Source organism: Triticum dicoccoides, chromosome 2A (genome assembly GCF_002162155.2).
Source record: "Triticum dicoccoides isolate Atlit2015 ecotype Zavitan chromosome 2A, WEW_v2.0, whole genome shotgun sequence".
Lineage (NCBI taxonomy): Eukaryota > Viridiplantae > Streptophyta > Magnoliopsida > Poales > Poaceae > Triticum > Triticum dicoccoides.
The window spans coordinates 486,950,442-486,965,558 of NC_041382.1; positions in this window are offsets into that span (position 1 = coordinate 486,950,442).

Below are 15,117 nucleotides of genomic sequence, written 5' to 3' on the forward strand. Positions count from 1 at the left end.
CAAAGTTAATAATAATAGTGCAACTTATATGTGGCACTGCCGTTTAGGTCATATTGGTGTAAAGCGCATGAAGAAACTCCATGCTGATGGGCTTTTGGAATCACTTGATTATGAATCATTTGATGCTTGCGAACCATGCCTCATGGGCAAGATGACTAAAAACTCCGTTCTCCAGAACAATGGAGCAAGCAACTGACTTATTGAAATAATACATACTGATGTATGCAATCTGATGAGTGTTGAGGCTTGCGGCGGGTATCATTATTTTCTGACCTTCACAGATGATTCGAGTAGATATGGGTATATCTACTTGATGAAACATAAGTCTGAAACATTTGAAAAGTTCAAAGAATTTCAGAGTGAAGTGGAAAATCATCGTAACAAGAAAATAAAGTTTCTGCGATCTGATCGTGGAGGAGAATATTTGAGTTACGAGTTTGGTCTTCGTTTGAAACAATGGGGAATAGTTTCGCAACTCATGCCACCTGGAACACCACAGCGTAATGGTGTGTTCGAACGTCATAACCATACTTTATTAGATATGGTGCGATCTATGATATCTCTTACGGATTTGTCACTATCATTTTGGGGTTATGCATTGGAGACAGCTGCATTCATGTTAAATAGGACACCATCTAAATCCGTTGAGATGACACCGTATGAACTATGGTTTGGCAAGAAACCAAAGCTGTGGTTTCTTAAAGTTTGGGGTTGCGATGCTTATGTGAAAAAGTTTCAAACTGATAAACTCGAACCCAAATCGGAGTAGTGCGTCTTCATAGGATGCCCAAAAGAAACTGTTGGGTACACCTTCTATCACAGATCCGAAGGCAAGATATTTTGTTGCTAAGAATGGATCCTTTCTAGAGAAGGAGTTTCTCTCGAAAGAAGTGATTGGGAGGAATGTAAAACTTGATGAGGTAATTGTACCTTCTCCCGAATTGGAAAGTAGTTCATCAAAGAAATCAGTTCTAGTGATTCCTACACCAATTAGTGAGGAAGTTAATGATGATGATCATGAAACTTCAGATCAAGTTACTACCGAACCTCGTAGGTCAACCAGAATACGTTCTGCACCAGAGTGGTATGGTAATCCTGTTCTGAAGGTCATGTTACTTGACCATGACGAGTGTACGAACTATGAGGAAGCGATGAGGAGCCCAGATTCCGAGAAATGGCTTGAAGTCATGAAATCTGAGATGAGATCCATGTATTAGAACAAAGTATGGACTTTGATTGACTTGCCCGTTGATCGGTAAGCCATTAAGAATAAATGGATTTTCAAGAGGAAGATGGAGACTGATAGTAGTGTTACTATCTACAAAGCTCGAATTGTCGCAAAAGGTTTTCGATAAGTTCAAGATGTTGACTATGACGAGATTTTCTCACTCGTAGTGATGCTTAAGTCTGTCTGAATCATGTTAGTAATTGCCAAATTTTATGAAATCTAGCAAATGGATGTCAAAACTGCATTCCTTCATGGATTTCTTAAAGAAGAGTTGTATATGATGCAACAAGAAGGTTTTTTCAATCCTAAACGTGCTAACAAAGTGTGCAAGCTCCAGCGATCCATCTATGGACTAGTGCAAGCATCTCGGAGTTGGAATATATACTTTGATAAAGTGATCAAAGCATATGGTTTTATACAGACTTGCGGTGAAGCCTATATTTATAAGAAAGTGAGTGGGAGCACTACAGAATTTATGATAAGTATATGTGAATGACATATTGTTGATCAGAAATAATGTAGAATTTTCTGGAAAGCATAAAGGAGTGTTTGAAAAGAGTTTTTCAAAGAAAGACCTCGATGAAGCTACTTACATATTGAGCATCAAGATCTATAGAGATAGATCAAGACGCTTGATATATTTTCAATGAGTACATACCTTGACAAGATTTTGAAGTAGTTCAAAATGGAAAAGGCAAAGAAGGAGTTCTTGCCTGTGTTGCAAGGTGTGAAGTTGAGTAAAGACTCAAAACCCGACCACGACAGAAAATAGAAAGAGAATGAAAAGTCATTCACTATGCCTCAATCATAGGTTCTATAAAGTATGCTATGTTGTGTACCAGACCTATTATGTACCTCACCATAAGTTTGGCAAGAGGGTACAATAGTGATCCAGGAGTGGATCACTGGACAGTGGTCAAAAATATCCTTAGTGGAATAAGGAAATGTTTCTCGGTTATGGAGGTGACAAAGAGTTCGTCGTAAAGAGTTACGTAAATGCAAACTTTGACACCGATCTGGATGACTCTAAGTCTCGAGCTAGATACATATCAAAAGTGGGAGCAATTAGCTAGACTAGCTCCGTGCAAAGCATTGTAGACATAAAAGATTTGCAAAATAAATACGGCTCTGAATGTGGCAGACCCGTTGACTAAATTTCTCTCACAAGCAAAACATGATCACTCTTTGGGTTTTAATAACATAGCGATCTGAACTAGATTATTGACTCTAGTAAACCCTTTGGGTGTTAGTCACATGGAGATGTGAACTAATCACATAAAGATGTGAACTATTGGTGTTAAATCACATGACGATGTGAACCAGATTATTGACTCTAGTGCAAGTGGGAGACTGAAGGAAATATGCCCTAGAGGCAATAATAAAGTTGTTATTTATATTTCCTTATATCATGATAAATGTTTATTATTCATGCTAGAATTGTATTAACCGGAAACTTAGTGCATGTGTCAATACATAGACAAACAAAGTGTCCCGAGTATGCCTCTACTTGACTAGCTCGTTAATCAAAGGTGGTTAAGTTTCCTAGCCATGGACATGTGTTGTCATTTGATCAACGGGATCACATCATTAGAGAATGATGTGATGGACAAGACCCATCCATTAGCTTAGCATAATGATCGTTAGTTTTATTGCTACTGCTTTCTTCATAACTTATACATGTTCCTCTGACTATGAGATTATGCAACTCCCGAATACCAGAGGAACACCTTGTGTGCTATGAAACATCACAACGTAACTGGGTGATTATAAAGATGCTTAACAGGTGTCTCCGATGGTGTTCGTTGAGTTGGCATAGATCGAGATTAGGATTTGTCACTCCGATTGTCGGAGAGGTATCTCTGGGCCCTCTCGGTAATGCATATCACTCTAAGCCTTGCAAGCATTGTGACTAATGAGTTATTTGCGGGATGATGCATTACGGAATGAGTAAAGAGACTTGTCGGTGACGAGATTGAACTAGGAATGATGATACTGACGACTGAATCTCGGGCAAGTAACATACCGATGACAAAGGGAACAACGTATATTGTTATGCGGTTTGACCGATAAAGATCTTTGTAGAATATGTAGGAACCAATATGAGCATCCAGGTTCCGCTATTGGTTATTGACCAAAGATGAGTCTCGGTCATATCTACATAGTTCTCGAACCTGTAGGGTCCGCACGCTTAACGTTCTGTGACGATTTGTATTATGAATTATGTGATTTGATGACCGAAGTTTGTTCGGAGTCCCGGATGAGATCGGGGACATGTCGAGGAGTCTTGAAATGGTCGAGACATAAAGATCGATATATTGGAAGGCTATATTCGGACATCAGAAAGGTTCCGGGTGATTCGAGTATTCTTCAGAGTACCAGAGAGTTACGGGAATTCGTATTGGGCCTTAATGGGCCATACGGGTAAGGAGAGAAAGGCCTCAAAGGTGGTCGCGCCCCTTCCCCATGGACTGGTCCGAATTGGACTAGGGAAAGGGGGCGCCCCCTTCCTTCCTTCTCCTTCTCCCTTCCCTTTTTCCTTATTCCATGTGGGAGGTGGAATCCTACTAAGACTAGGGAGTCCTAGTAGGACTCCACACTTTGGGTGCGCCCTATGAGGGCCGGCCTCCTCCTCCCGCCATCCTTTATATACGTGTCCAGGGGGTACCCCGTAGACACACAAGTTGATGATTGATATCTTAGCCGTGCGCGGTGCCCCCCCCCCCCCACCATAATCCACCTCAGTCATATCATAGCGGTGCTTAGGCGAAGCCCTGTTCCGGTAGCATCATCATCACAGTCATCACACCGTCGTGCTGACGAAGCTCTCCCTCGACACTCTGCTGGATCGTGACTTCGTGGGACGTCACCGAGTTGAACGTGTGCAGATCGCGGAGGTGCCGTACTTTCGGTACTAGGATCGGTCGACCGTGAAGACGTACGACTACATCAACCGCGTTGTCGTAACACTTCCGCTTGCGGTCTATGAGGGTACATAGACAACACTCTCCCCTCTTGTTACTATGCATCACCATGATCTTGCATGTGCGTAGGAATTTTTGATATTACTGCGTTCCCCAACAGTCTCCCCCTGCTGCTCCACACTTCCGACGATCTTTGCCCTCAGCAGGTCGTGCTCGGCCCGAAGCTTCACATTGCTCTCATTTAGTTGTCGGATGACGCCAGTAGCCTCTTAATGAGAGGCTTCATGTCGTCCTGCAACCTCGCCCAGGCGGAGATCTGGTCCATCTGGCTATGGACGATCGCATGCATGCGCCTGTAAGAGTCCTCGCCTGCTCGCGATACATTTTCCCAGGCTTCCGCGGCGCGGGAGGACATCTCTGTTGCATTCGCGGCACGGCGGGACATCTCTTCTGCTTCTGTGGGGCGACCGGACCAGTCTGCCGCATCGATGGCGCGGCGGGACTTGCGTGCTGCTTCGGCGGAGTGGTGGGACCTCTATGCTGCTACGGTTGTGATACGTCTCCATCATATCTATAATTTTTTATTGTTCAATGCCAATATTATACAACTTTCATATACTTTTGGCAACTTTTTATACTATTTTTGGGACTAACATATTGATCCAGTGCCCAGTGCTAGTTCCTGTTTGTTGCATGTTTTTGTTTCGCAGAAAATCCATATCAAACAGAGTCCAAACGGGATAAAAACTGACGAAGATTTTTTTTGGAATATATGTGAATTTTGGGAAGTGGAATCAACACGATATGATGCCCGAGGGGGGCACGAGGCAGGGGGCCTGCCCCAGGGGGGAAGGCGCGCCCTGGGCCCTTGTGGATACCTCGTAAGGTGGTTGGTGCCCTTCTTTCGCCACAAGAAAGCAAATATCTTGATAAAAATCGTGTCCAAAATTCAGCCCAATCGGAGTTACGGATCTCCAGGAATATAAGAAATGGTGAAAGGGTAGAATCTGGAACGCAGAAACAGAGAGAGACAGATCCAATCTCAGAGGGGCTCTCGCCCCTCCCATGCCATGGAGACTAAGGACCAGAGGGGAAAACCTTCTCCCATCTAGGGGGAAGGTCAAGGAAGAAGAAGAAGAAGAAGGGGGGATATGTCCCCCTCTCTCCCGGTGGAGCCGGAACGCCGTCGGGGCCATCATCATCACCGCAATCTACACCAACAAATTCACCGCCATCATCACCAACTCTCCCCCCCCCTATGCAGCGGTGTAACCCCTCTTTTACCCGCTGTAATCTCTACTTAAACATGGTGCTCAATGCTATATATTATTTCCCAATGATCTATGGCTATCCTATGATGTTTGAGTAGATCTGTTTTGTCCTATGGGTTAATTGATGATCGTGATTGGTTTGATTTGCATGTTTTATTATTGGTGCTATCCTATGGTGCTCTCCGTGTCGCGCAAGCGTGAGAGATCCCCGCTGTAGGGTTTGCAATATGTTCATGATTTGCTTATGGTGGGTGGCGTGAGTGACAGAAGCACGGACCCGAGTAAGTAGGTTGTTCGCATATAGGAGTAAAGAGGACTTGATGCCTTATAATGCTATGGTTGGGTTTTACCTTAATGATCTTTAGTAGTTGCGGATGCTTGCTAGAGTTCCAATCATAAGTGCATATGATCCTAGAAGAGAAAGTATGTTAGCTTATGCCTCTCCCTCAAATAAAATTGCAATAATGATTACCGGTCTAGTTATAGATTGCCTAGGGACAAATAACTTTCTCGTGACAAAAAGCTCTCTACTAAAACTAACTTAGTTGTGTCTTCATCTAAACAGCCCCTACCTTTTATTTACACGCTCTTTATTATCTTGCAAACTTATCCTATCACACCTACAAAGTACTTCCAGTTTCATACTTGTTCTAGGTAAAGAGAACGTTAAGCGTGCGTAGAATTGTATCGGTGGTCGATAGAACTTGAGGGAATATTTGTTCTACCTTTAGCTCCTCGTTGGGTTCGACACTCTTACTTACTGAAAGAGGCTACAATTGATCCCCTATACTTGTGGGTTATCAAGACCTTTTTCTGGCGCCGTTGCCGGGGAGTTATAGCAGGGGTGAATATTCTCGTGTGTGCTTGTTTGCTTTATCACTAAGTAATTTTTATTTGTTGTTCTAAGTTGTTCTCTATCTTTAGTTATGGATATGGAACACGAAATACCAAAAAAATTAGGTTTACTTGCTACTCATGGAGATGGGGAACCTCCTAAAACCCTCGATGCCCATTATGTGAAAGATATTATGTACTACTTTGATAATCGTGAGAAAACCCCATTCAACTTTATAATGGGATTAACGTTGGATCAACGTGAATACTTTAGTATTATCGCTTGACTCAAAAAGGGAAACTATTATGGGATCAAATTTATATGTTGCATTGGTATGCTCGGCAACTATGCTTGAGATATGATTATAATTGTTGCTCTAGGATGAAGGCTCCACACCTTCCCTTTTCATGTGAATTTAATGATAATGAAACCTTAGCTTCTTATGCTAATGGTATATATGATTACTATGACGTGGAACGAATAGAAGAATTCGTTTCTTTTATGGGTGCTTATGAAATTGAATCTTTGTTTAAAGAGTGTGAAAATCTTGATGATGCTGTTTACAGACCTGAAATTTTTGCTATACTTAAATATTGCTATGAAAATTATTAATTCAATTCTGATAATGATGATTTTATTGAGAGAGTCTCTATTGTCCAAGAAGAGACTAATATTTTGCAGGAGTCTATGGAAGAAGAAATTGATGAAAGTGTGAGCTCATTGGATGAAAAAGATTATGAGGAGAGCGAAGAACAAAAGGAGGAAGAGCGGATTAGCTACCCGTGCCCACCTTCTAATGAGAGTAACTCTTCAACTCATACATTGTTTAATTTCCCTTCGTTCTTACCGAAGGATGATTGCTATGATGATTGTTATGATCCCGTTGATTCTTTTGAAATATCCCTTTTTGATGATTCTTGCTATGCTTGTGGCCAAGATGCCAATATGAATTATGCTTATGGAGATGAACTTTCTATAGTTCCTTATGTTAAACATGAAATTGTTGCTATTGCACCCACGCATGATAGTCCTATTATCTTTTTGAATTCTCCCGACTACACTATATCGGAGAAGTTTTCCCTTATTAAGGATTATATTGATGGATTATATTGGTTGGTTATTGATCAGAGACGAGTCTCAATCATGTCTACATAGTTCTCGAACCCGTAGGGTCTGCACGCTTAAAGTTCGGTGACGATCGGTATTATGAGTTTATATGTTTGTGATGTACCGAAGGTAGTTTGGAGTCCCAGATGTGATCACGGACATGACGAGGAGTCTCAAAATGGTCGAGACGTAAAGATTGATATATTGAACGGCTATATTCGGACATCGGAAGTGTTCCGGATGATTTTGAATAAAAGCGCAGTGCCGGAGGGGTTACCGGAACCCCTCGGGGAAGTATTGGGCCTTAGTGGGCCTAAGGGGAGAGAGAGGGCGGCAGGCCAGGAGGTGGCGCGGCCCCTCCCATGGGGAGTCCGAATTGGACTAGGGGAGGGGGCGCGGCCCCTCTTTCCCTCTCCCTCTCCCTCTCTTTCCTTCCCCCTTCCCTCTTCCTAGTTGGACTAGGAAAGGATGAATCCTCTTCCTAGTAGGAAGAGGATTCCTCCTCTCCTTGGGGCGCACCAAGGCTGGCCGGCCTCCCCCCTTGCTCCTTTATATACGGGGGCGGGGGGCACCCAAAGACACACAAGTTGATTGTTCCAAGCCGTGTGCGGTGCCCCCCTCCACCATAATCCACCTCGATCATATCATAGCAGTGCTTAGGCGAAGCCCTGCATCAGTAGCAACATCATCACCGTCATCACGCCGTCGTGCTGATGGAACTCTCCCGTGAAGCTTTGCTGGATCGGAGTTCGTGGGACGTCATTGAGCTGAACGTGTGCTGAACTCGGAGGTGTCGTGCGTTCAGTACTTGGATCGGTCGGATTGTGAAGACGTATGACTACATCAACCGCGTTCTCATAACGCTTCCGCTTACGGTCTACGAGGGTACGTGGATGATACTCTCCCCTCTCGTTGCTATGCATCACCATGATCTTGCGTGTGCGTAGGAAATTTTTTGAAATTACTACATTCCCGAACACATAGACCAAGTTTATGATTTTTGGTTGGTAACATGTCACATAAGACAAAATTGTGCACAGGTTTCATATTTTTTGATTTTTTTTAATTAGTGGTGCTCATTTGACCTCGATCGTGCCAGCTAGGGTTCTTTCATGGAAATGACCATAGACCAAGTTTAGTATTTTTCCTCGTTAGTGTGTCTTATAAAACGACGAACTGGGAAGGTTTCATATTGTTTGAATTTTTTTTAAATTATTTATCCTCAGTCAAAGCTTTCGTAACCCTGTTGACCAGCTCAAAACCCCTCTCCAAACGTCAGTCATCCGATCATACCCTAGCGCCAAGCGACATCCCTCATATGTGGTCTTCTAGAAGGAATTCGGTGGGCAAGCCTGCGTGCAGGCTCCGTGCCGTTGGATCACAAGGACGGCTCCGCATCGTTGGATCATGGGGCGATCCGCGAGAGGCGATCCTGTTGGTTGTGCTCGGCTGCTCGCCCACCACTGACTCTGCGAAAAAATGTTGTTATTGGGCCCAAAAGGAAACCAAGCTCTGGTTGGGCCGTCGAATTGCGTTGTTTTTTTGTGAACATGTTGGCTCTGTTTTTTGTGAACATGTTGGCTCTGGGTTTTTTTTGCATCATTTGAAATTACACAAAAATTGACATTGCATAGAAAATTTAGTTCTTTTTGTTCTATACAAATGCAAAATGACCAAATTTATAAGGGCTAAATTTGTTTTTATCATGCAAAATGGCCACAAACTATTAAAAAATGGGTCATTTTGCATTTGTATATTGGCCACAAGCCCTCTATCTTTTTTATCATGCAAAATGACCAAATTTATAAGGGACAAATTTATTTTTGTCATGCAAAATGGCCACAAGCCCTTCAAAAATTGTCTCTCTTTGTTCATATAATATATATGACCACAGATTCACATGCATGCAATTAGCTTCTTTTTATTCTTCTTTTCAAACCACCGTTTCCCACGCGTGTACACTCCCGATGCTGCGGTGGGTTTGAAAACAGGCTACTACTTCACATTTGACCCCGTTATTGCCACGGCCAAATAACACGTAGCACTACGGCTATTTAAGCTACCCTGTGCCTCTACCATCTCCCACCCTCTGCCTCTGCCATCCCTCATCCATCTACCCTTCTTGCTCTTCGGCCCCTTCTCCTTCTGCACATCCCTCAGCCATGCAGTACACCGGACCAACTTGCCGCTTCTCACCCACCGTGACGGAGAGGCTCTACCCTACCGGCGTGTACGTTGATCGCACACTACGTGTGTGAGTGATATCAACACTGAGGACCGCTGGGAACTTCACCGAGTTCTTCCTCGCATCTGGCTACCACCACCTCCCGCGGGGATCTCCAACGATGTTTTGCGTCGAGGAGGTCATCCAAAACCAGGTGGTGGTTGCTCTCCTTGCTCACTTCACCAATACATTCGACGCCTTCTACCTCCTCGGTCGGGTGTTCTGGTGTGGCTCTGAGTTCATCGCTTTCACCACCCACAACAGGTTCACGAAGTACACCAACATCTTCCCCACCATGACATGCATGCACACTCTTCCGTACCCCATCGACAATGCCCCCAAGGAGCACTGAAAAGGGTGCCCGGAGGAGGAGCGAAGTGGAGAAGGCGGCGGCTAGGGTTCTAAACCCTCTAACTTTTTTTAGTCTATGTTATGTTAAGTTGTAATTGAACTATGTTGGAGTTGCTATGGGCTTGTTGGCCCTTTTCTTAAGTTCTATTATTAAGTTTTCTATCTATTCTATTATTAAGTTATTCCTAGTCTGAACTATGTGTTCGTGCTATGGGCTTGTTGGCCCTATCTACATATTGGGACTACATATTTGTTGATTGTTTTCTTAGAGAGCTTGGCTTGTTAGTAGGGTTCCCTGGTTAGTAACCACCTAGTGCATGCAAGCAAGCTTTGTTAGTAGGGATGAATGAGTAGAGCTAAGCAAGGGAGCGGCTCTTTTTTACACAAACCACAAATATGTAGCCACCTAGCTAGAAGAGAGGAACCAGCGGCAGTGACCGTCCCTGCATCTGTGGTAGCTGGCGTGCAAGAAAGCTGCTCGGTTAATGCGTCGTGGCGGACGCATCGGCGCATGCAGGCTCAGTCGGCACATGCAGGCTCGGTTGGCGCATGCAGGCTCGGTGGGCGCATCATGGCATCGTGGCATCGGCGCATGCAGGCTCAATCGACGCATGCAGGCGGGCTTTGCTGGGTGCATGCATAGCAGGCTTTTGTCCTGGCGGCGCGCGCAGACATTTAATGCAAGGGACGATCCAACGAAACCACGGCCCAACGGTCGAACAGCGACACCACCCAACGTGGCCCCACTTGTCAGGTCCAACGGACGAAACAGTCCAATGTGGCCCCACTAGTCAGAGTTAACGGTCAAGGTCAAGCCTTTGACCCAACGACAACGTCCATTTTTTGAAGGTTAGGATAGTAGGAAAGGCTCCTACTGCTTATATCCTACCACAATGTAAAAGTTTGTTACATATGCACAGAGTGGGGGGGAGGGAGAAAAACAATTACATAGCTATGAGGGTTGTGACCAGTTATGAGGGTTTCTCGCAAGGGAGTGGGGAAAATTGAGCAAAAGTTAAGCGCGTGGGGATGAATGAGTAGGGCTAAGGAACCAGGGGCATAGATGAAAAATCCCATAATAATAAAAGTGCACGTGCATTGGACTAAGCTGGAATCTACAAACATTGATTTAGAGGAGAAGACAAGGTAATATGGGCTCTTTGTTAGATCAACAATAATGCATATGAGAGCCACTCAACATTTTCATCATGGTCTTCTCCTTACAACCCAAAGAAAAGGAAAAGAATTTCAATGAAACACACTGAAATATTTTTGGAGTTTTTGTTTTTCTGAAGAAAGTAAAACAAAAACGAGTAAAACTATTTACACGGGAAAGCTCCCAGCAAGCAAAAGAAGAACGAGAAATCATTTTAGGTTTTCTTTTAATACTACTACTGAATAAGCCAGAAAGAAAAACTAAAAAGAAGTGAGAACCAATATTTTTTGATTTTCTCAAAGTTTTTCAAACACACAAGAAGAAAGCAAGAAAAATAAACTAACATGGATAATACAATGAAAAAGTAGGAACATCGACAACTGGAATGAGTGTGTGAACATGAATGTAATGTCCGTGAGAGATATCTACTCCCCCAAGCTTAGGCTTTTGGCCTAAGTTGGTCTAGGGCCACGGCTCGATACTGAGGAGGGTCCTGAGGGTTCCACTGGTTGGCGAGCCCCTGTGGCTCCCACTGATAAATAGTCTCCTGATATAGATCAGGAACTGGTGCTGGCTCAGGTGTTGGAGGTTGTGTCAGCCTCCAGTACATGTAAATTTCCTCGAGCATAATGGTGTACCTTCCTGAACGAATATAGAACAAAGAAGGTGCAGGCAAAGTAATAATCTCACAAGTATCCTGACTAAATACTAGGTTGTAGAGGAGCCGCCTATCATTGTATTTTTTAATAAAATCGTGTGCTACCATACTATCATAGTTTAAATATTTAGTGGGTAACAACATCTCCTCCTTCTCATCATGCCTAATGGGTATCTCAAAATGTTTAGCAAGGAGGGAGGCATAGGCACCTCCAAAAATAGTGCCCTTTGAACGGTTTGTGTTTAACCGCCAAGCAACAATGGCGCCCAAACTAAAAGTTCTCTTAGCATATAAAGCATGGTGCAAAATGGAAAGGTTAGGGGCACTGAGGCCTCCACTCTCCCCTCGACCAATTAAACATCTCCTGGCAAATAATGAATAAGAGCGTAAAACAGGAAAATGTAAACTAGCCACTCTAGCATCCGACACTCCTCTCTCTTTCCCCACAGTAGTGTCAGCAATGAAATCCTCCACATTCCTAGGACGGGGCTCACTGATGCTGCCCTCATAAGGTATTTTGCAAACATCGCAAAAGTCATAAAGTGTCATTCTCTTAGGCACATCATACAAGTGAAATTCTACCATGCGAGGATCATTCCTAGAATGGAAGTGAAAATTTTGCACGAAGGTATTAGTGAGTAGGAGGTATTGGTGACACTTATCTTGGAGGAAGGCGGTGATGTCGGCATTCTCCGCCAAATAATAGAAGTCATCATAAATTCCTGCCTCCCTCAAGAATGTATCGCTTGGCCACTCACACGATCGAACCTTCGCAGCATGAGGAAGGTTGTACTTGGGCTTCTTCTTCTCCTCATTTTCATTTCCCTTGGAATTCTGGCTCGAAGAACCCCTTAACCACCTCCTTATGGTTTCTCTTTTCTCTGAATTTTTTTGAAATTTTTAGTGACTCAAAATAAAAGTGAACCAAACTCAACAAAACTAATAGCAATTACTCTCACAAGTGTCTAGAGGCTATATCATGCGACAAAGCTACTTTGGACCATATAAATTTGACATGCAAGCTCAAGAACAAGGTCACCACAGCAGCAAAAGTTTGCAATATATAAAGCACTAGAACAAAAACTAATTGGACCAACGGAGGAGTCACATACTGATGAAATTTCCCCCTGAACACTTTCGGAAATGGAGTTCCAAGCAAGGAGATCGAAAATGGCAGGAAAACAAGCAAGAAAACGGGTTTGAGCAATGGTGTGATTTTTCTGGAGGAAGACGAAGTGGATGGGTAGCTGGAATAAGTGAGGGGATCCACGTGGGACCCACAAGCCCTGTAGGCGCGCCCTAGGGGGTGGGCGCGCCCTATGGGCTTGTGGCCCTCTAGTGCACCCCCTGAGGTGTTCGGTGCCAAAAATTCTTAAATATTATGGAAAATCATACTAAATTTTCAGGGCATTTAGAGAACTTTTATTTTCGGCTCATTTACTATTGCACGGATAATTCAGAAAATAGAAAAATAATGGTATTTCTACTTTACTTCTTCTAAATAACAGAAAGTAAAAAGTGGGTACAAAAGGTTGTGTTTACTAAACTCATCCATCTCATGCCCGTCAAAAAGGAATCCATCAATAAGGTTGATCAAGTCTTATTAACAAACTTCTTCCGAATGACATGAAACCGGAGAATCTTCGTATAACGCTAAGTTACCTCAACGGGGATATGCATGTCCCCAACAATAGGAATATCATATTTCTTTTTTACAGTAGGAAGAGGGAATTCAAAACCTCCAATAGTAATTGTTGAAATTTTTCCAATAGAATTGATACTATTCACTCGAGGTTGTTTCTTCGGAAAGTGTATCGTATGCTCATTACCATTAACATGAAAAGTGACATTGCCCTTTGCAATCAATAACAGCTCCTGCAGTATTCAAAAAGGGTCTACCAAGGATGGTCGACATACTGTCGTCCTCGGGTATATCAAGAATAACAATGTCCGTAACAATAGTAACATTTGCAACTACTACAGGCACATCCTCACAAATACCGATGGGTATAGCAGTTGATTTATCAGCCATTTGCAAAGAGATTTTAGTGGGTGTCAACTTATTCAAATCAAGTCTACGATATAAGGAGAAAGGCATAACACTAACACCGGCTCCCAAATCACATAAAGCAATTTTAACATAGTTTCTTTTAATGGAGCATGGCATAGTTGGTATTCCTGGGTCTCCTAGTTTCTTTGGTATTCCACCCTTAAATGTATAATTAGCAAGCATGGTGGAAATTTCAGTTTCCGGTATCTTTCTTTTATTAGTAACAATATCTTTAATATACTTAGCATAAGGAGACATTTTTGGAATATCAATCAAATGCATACGCAAAAAGACAGGTCTAAGCATTTCAACAAAGCGCTCAAATTCTTCATCATCCTTTTTCTTGGATGGTTTAGGAGGAAAGGGCATGGGTTTCTGAACCCATGGCTCTCTTTCTTTACCATGTTTCCTGGCAATGAAGTCTCTTTTATCATATCTTTTATTCTTAGGTTGTGGGTTATCAAGATCAACAGCTGGTTCTATCTCCACATCATTATCATTACTAGGTTGAGCATCAACATGAACATCATCATTATCATTATTACTAGGTTCATGTTCATCACCTGATTGTGTTTCGGCATCAAAAATAGAAATATCATTTGGATTCTCGGGTGTGTCTGGCTATAACAGGTTCACTAGAAGCATGCAAGGTCCTATCATCATTCTTTTTCTTGTTAGCTGGCCTAGGTGCCTCAATATTAATTCTATAAGAGTCTTGTTCAATTCTCTTGGGATGGCCCTCGGGATACAAAGGTTCCTGAGTCATTTTACCACCTCTAGTCATAACTCTAACAGCATTATCATTCATCTTATTGTTCATCTCATTGAGCAAATCATTTTGTTCCTTGAGAACTTGTTCAACTGGAGTTTTTACCATGGAAGCATGTTTACTAACAAACTTGAGATCATTAACAGTTCTACACATATAGTCACTCAAGTGTTCAAGCATATAAGAATTTCTTTTCAATTGTCTACTAACATACGCATTGAAGTTTTCTTGTTTAACAATAAAGTTATCAAATTCATCCAAGCATTGACTAGCAGATTTATTATGAGGACTTCATCAAATCTATACACAAAATTTACCTTTACTACCTGGGTTGGGTTATCAAGACCATGTATTTCTTCAATAGGTGGTAAATTCTTAACATCTTCAACTTTAATACCTTTTTCTTTCATAGATTTCTTTGCCTCTTACATATCTCCAGTACAGAGAAATAGAATACCTCTCTTCTTCGAAGTTGCCTTGGGAGATGGTTCAGGAAGAGTCCAATTATTATCATTACTCAATATATTATTCAATGGTACTTCAGCTT